Genomic DNA, 6,000 nt, shown 5'->3' on the forward strand with positions numbered 1-6,000 from the left:
AGGATTTATCATGTATGCAATGCTGTGTACCAGACCTGATGTGTGCCTTGCTATAAGTCTAGCAGGGAGGTACCAAAGTAATCCAGGAGTGGATCATTGGACAGCGGTCAAGAACATCCTGAAATACCTGAAAAGGACTAAGGATATGCTTCTCGTATATGGAGGTGACAAAGAGCTCATCGTAAAAGGTTACGTTGATGCAAGCTTTGACACTGATCCGGACGATTCTAAATCGCAAACCGGATACGTGTTTACATTAAACGGTGGGGCTGTAAGTTGGTGCAGTTCTAAACAAAGCGTTGTAGCGGGATCTACATGTGAAGCGGAGTACATAGCTGCTTCGGAAGCAGCAAATGAAGGAGTCTGGATGAAGGAGTTCATATCCGATCTAGGTGTCATACCTAGTGCATCAGGTCCAATGAAAATCTTTTGTGACACTACTGGTGCAATTGCCTTGGCAAAGGAATCCATATTTCACAAGAGAACCAAGCACATCAAGAGACGCTTCAATTCCATCCGGGATTTAGTCCAGGTGGGAGACATAGAGATTTGCAAGATACATACAGATCTGAATGTTGCAGACCCGTTGACTAAGCCTCTTCCATGAGCAAAACATGATCAGCACCAAGGCTCCATGGGTGTTAGAATCATTACTGTGTAATCTAGATTATTGACTCTAGTGCAAGTGGGAGACTGAAGGAAATATGCCCTAGAGGCAATAATAAAGTTATTATTTATTTCCTTATATCATGATAAATGTTTATTATTCATGCTAGAATTGTATTAACCGGAAACATGATACATGTGTGAATACATAGACAAACAGAGTGTCACTAGTATGCCTCTACTTGACTAGCTCGTTAATCAAAGATGGTTATGTTTCCTAACCATGAACAATGAGTTGTTATTTGATTAACGGGATCACATCATTAAGTGAATGATCTGATTGACATGACCCATTCCATTAGCTTAGCACCCGATCGTTTAGTATGTTGCTATTGCTTTCTTCATGACTTATACATGTTCCTATAACTATGAGATTATGCAACTCCCGTTTACCGGAGGAACACTTTGGGTGCTACCAAACGTCACAACGTAACTGGGTGATTATAAAGGAGTACTACAGGTGTCTCCAAAGGTAAATGTTGGGTTGGCGTATTTCGAGATTAGGTTTTGTCACTCCGATTATCGAAGAGGTATCTCTGGGCCCTCTCGGTAATGCACATCACTTAAGCCTTGCAAGCATTGCAACTAATGAGTTAGTTGCGGAATGATGTATTACAGAACGAGTAAAGAGACTTGACAGTAACGAGATTGAACTAGGTATTTGGAATACCGACGATCGAATCTCGGGCAAGTAACATACCGATGACAAAGGGAACAACGTATGTTGTTATGCGGTCTGACCGATAAAGATCTTCGTAGAATATGTAGGAGCCAATATGGGCATCCAGGTCCCGCTATTGGTTATTGACCGGAGACGTGTCTCGGTCATGTCTACATTGTTCTCGAACCCGTAGGGTCCGCACGCTTAAGGTTACGATGATAGTTATATTATGAGTTTATGCATTTTGATGTACCGAAGGTTGTTCGGAGTCCCGGATGTGATCACGGACATGACGAGGAGTCTTGAAATGGTCGAGACATAAAGATTGATATATTGGAAGCCTATGTTTGGATATCGGAAGTGTTCCGGGTGAAATCGGGATTTTACCGGAGTACCGGGAGGTTACCGGAACCCCCCGGGAGCTATATGGGCCATGATGGGCCTTAGTGGAAAAGAGAAGAGGCAGCCCCTCATGGGCCGTGCGCCCCTCCCCTCCCTTGGTCCGAATAGGACAAGGAGAGGGGGCCGGCCCCCCTCTCTCTCTTTTCCCCCCTCCGCGAATCCTATTCCAACTAGGATTGGGGGGGGGGGGAATCCTACTCCTAGAGGGAGTAGGACTCTCCTGGCGCGCCCTCCTTGGCCGGCCAGCCTCCCTCCTTTAGTCCTTTATATACGGAGGCAGGGGCACCCCAAAGATACACAAGTTGATCCACGTGATCTATTCCTTAGCCGTGTGCGGCGCCCCAGCCACCATAGTCCTCGATAATATTGTAGTGGTGCTTAGGGGAAGCCCTGCAGCAGTAGTACATCAAGATCGTCACCACGCCGTCGTGCTGACGGAACTCTTCCCTGACACTTTGTTGGATCGGAGTCCGGGGATCGTCATCGAGCTGAACGTGTGCTAGAACTCGGAGGTGCCGTAGTTTTGGTGCTTGATCGGTCGGATCGTGGAGACGTACGACTACATCAACCAAACGCTTCCGTTGTCGATCTACTAGGTATGTAGATCATACTCCCCCTCTCGTTGCTATGCATCACCATGATCTTGCGTGTGCGTAGGAATTTTTTTGAAATTACTACGAAACCCAACAGCGGCATCACCGGCCGACGGTGACACGCCGCCCCCTTCCCCCTCCGGGCGCTGTGGCCATGGCTGACGACGACGGAAACCACAGGATTGGCGGCGGCTGTGGCGCAGCAGCCGCTGGAGTCGTCGTCGGAACTGGCGGGTTTGTACTGCCCGCAGGCGTCCAGGGGACAGGAGTGGACCATGAGGGTTGACCCGTGCACGGCCTGGGCGCAGGGTCGCGAGCACCACTGCCTCCTCGACAGACCCGTGCATGGCCTGGCGGTGACCGGCGACCCTGTGTTCGCATTCCAGGTGGGTGACCGCGGGTGACCTCGACAGATCCAGGTGGGTGCTCGAGATGGCCGAGGAACTCCAGGCCACGGAGCTTCATCGCGCGGGGGAGGCCGGTCCAGAGGGGCAGGCGGATGCGTTCTTCCACCGGCGAGCTCGGGCTGCCACGAGGACGGCGGCGACGGACGGCTCTGCGGCGGGCCATGCTCGAGGTCTGAGCAACTAGCCAACGACGGCGAGCAAGGAGCAGGAGCGGCGCACAGCACGGGCGCATCCAAGCAGGAACCCTCGCCGGTGAGCTCCGCAGCCCCCGGGGCACCGGCGTGGACGACAGCGCACGAGCGCGGGATGGCCGGCGGCAGAGTATGGCTGAGCTGGGTATGACAAGGGCCTAATTGCATTTTTGTTTTCAGATTGAAGGGTGCCTCTGTAAAAATACCAGGAACTGACAGTTATGACACATCATCAAATACAGGCCCCACATGTCATAATCACGGTTAAAATGTCCAAATAGACCGATCAATGTTTTTTGCAAAAGATTAGGCCAAAAATCAGTGGTTTCTGGCCCAAATTCGTAAAAGAGTCTTTTCTGCAAACCTATGCGCTAATGTGGTGGTTTTCTGTAATTCACTCTAAGGCCCCGTACATAACTATTTGCTTGCACTTCTTAAGGCTCCGTAGAAAATTATTTACAAATTAGTGAGTAGCTTGCAGGTTCCGGAAGTCATTTTCATTTTTTAGGGAAAAACTAAGCTTTATTGATGATAATCCACATGGAGTGGGATACAAATCGGATGGTAGGGGTTAACCAACCAAGTGTGGCGCCCCGCACTGACAGAAAGTGCATGCTTAGCTAAACTATGGGCTTCGCCGTTCAAAGAGCGGCTTTCAAACACAAAATTACAAGTGAAATCTGAGGAACAAAGTTTAATTTCTATGATCACAGAACCATAAGTGCCCTGGTTGCCAAGATTGATGTCGTCAACAACCCGCTTGCAATCCGAAGCGATGATTAAATTCATGACGAGAAGATCCTCCGCCAGAGCAAGGCCTTCACGACACGCTATTGCTTCCAACGTGGGCGGATCCGTTATCCCTGGAACAACAAGTGCCGAACTTCCCATATAGTTACCCGCCTGATCACGGCAGACAGCCGCCACGACACCTCGCCGGTTGCATAGAACAACGCCATCTACATGGATCTTGACGTATCCCACCGGTGGCGCTTTGGGTCTTGCATGTGCTGTCACATTTGCCCAAGGGGCAACTGATACGTCTCCATCGTATCTATAATTTTTGATTGTTCCATGCCAATATTATTCAATTTTCATATACTTTTTGGCAACTTTTTATATTATTTTTTGGGACTAACATATTGATCCAGTGCCAGTTCCGGTCTGTTGCATGTTTTTGGTTTCACAGAATATCCATATCAAACGGAGTCCAAATGGGATAAAAACAGACGGAGCTTATTTTTGGAAAACATGGAAAATTTGAAAGGAAAATCAACACGAACCAGTGCCCGAGGTGGTCACGAGGCAGGGGGCGCCCCCTAGGGCGCGGCCCCTACCCTCGTGAGCCCACCATAAGGCGGTTGACGCTCTTCTTTTGCCGCAAGAAAGCTAATATTCGGAAAAAAAATCACGGCGAAGGTTTCAGGCCAATCGCAGTTACGGATCTCCATATATACACGAAACGGTGAAACAGAGCCGGAACAGAACGCCGAACCAGAGAGAGACAGAGAGACAGATCCAATCTCGGAGGGTCTCTCGCCCCTCCCACGCCATGAAGGCCATGGACCAGAGTGGAAACCCTTCTCCCATCTAGGGAGGAGGTCAAGAAAGAAGAATAAGGAGGGGGGCTCTCTCCCCCTCGCTTCCGATGGCACCGGAGTGCCACCGGGGGCCATCATCATCACCGCGATCTACACCAACACCTCCGCCATCTTCACCAACATCTCCATCACCTTCCCCCCTCTATCTACAGCGGTCCACTCTCCCGCAACCCGCTGTACCCTCTACTTGAACATGGTGCTTTATACTTCATATTATTATCCAATGATGTGTTGCCATCCTATGATGTCTGAGTAGATTTTCGTTGTCCTATCGGTGGTTGATGAATTGCTATGATTGATTTAATTTGCTTGTGGTTATGTTGTTGTCCTTTGGTGCCCATCATATGATTGCGTGCGTGGATCACACCCTAGGGTTAGTTGTATGTTGATAGGACTATGTATTGGAGGGCAAGAGTGACGGAAGCTTCAACCTAGCATAGAAATTGATGCATACGGTGAAGGAAATATGCCCTAGAGGCAATAATAAAGTTATTATTTATTTCCTTATATCATGATAAATTTTTATTATTCATGCTAGAATTGTATTAACCGGAAACATAATACATGTGTGAATACATAGACAAACAGTATGTCACTAGTATGCCTCTACTTGACTAGCTCGTTGAATCAAAGATGGTTAAGTTTCCTAGCCATAGACATGAGTTGTCATTTGATTAAACAGGGTCACATCATTAGAGAATGATGTGATTGACTTGACCCATTCCGTTAGCATAGCACTTGATCTTTTAGTTTGTTGCTATTGCTTTCTTCATGACTTATACATGTTCCTATGACTATGAGATTATGCAACTCCCGTTTACCGGAGGAACACTTTGTGTGCTACCAAACGTCACAACGTAACTGGGTGATTATAAAGGTGCTCTACAGGTGTCTCCGAAGGTACTTGTTGGGTTGGCGTATTTCGAGATTAGGATTTGTCACTCCGATTGTTGGAGAGGTATCTCTGGGCCCACTCGGTAATGCACATCACTATAAGCCTTGCAAGCATTGCAACTAATGAGTTAGTTACGGGATGATGTGTTACGGAACGAGTAAAGATACTTGCCGGTAACGAGATTGAACTAGGTATTGAGATACCGACGATCGAATCTCGGGCAAGTAACATACCGATGACAAAGGGAACAACGTATGTTGTTATGCGGTTTGACTGATAAAGATCTTCGTAGAATATGTAGGAGCCAATATGAGCATCCAGGTTCCGCTATTGGTTATTGACCGTAGACGTGTCTCGGTCATGTCTACATAGTTCTCGAACCCATAGGGTCCGCACGCTTAAAGTTCGATGACGGTTATATTATGAGTTTATGTGTTTTGATGTACCGAAGGAGTTCGGAGTCCCGGATGAGATCGGGGACATGAAGAGGAGTCTCGAAATGGTCGAGACGTAAAAATCGATATATTGGACGACTATATTTGGACATCGGATAGGTTCCGAGTGATTCGGGTATTTTCAGGAGT

The sequence above is a fragment of the Triticum urartu genome, chromosome 1A, assembly GCF_056163025.1.
Source record: "Triticum urartu cultivar PI428250 chromosome 1A, HENAU_Tu73, whole genome shotgun sequence".
In the NCBI taxonomy this organism is placed as follows: Eukaryota; Viridiplantae; Streptophyta; class Magnoliopsida; order Poales; family Poaceae; genus Triticum; species Triticum urartu.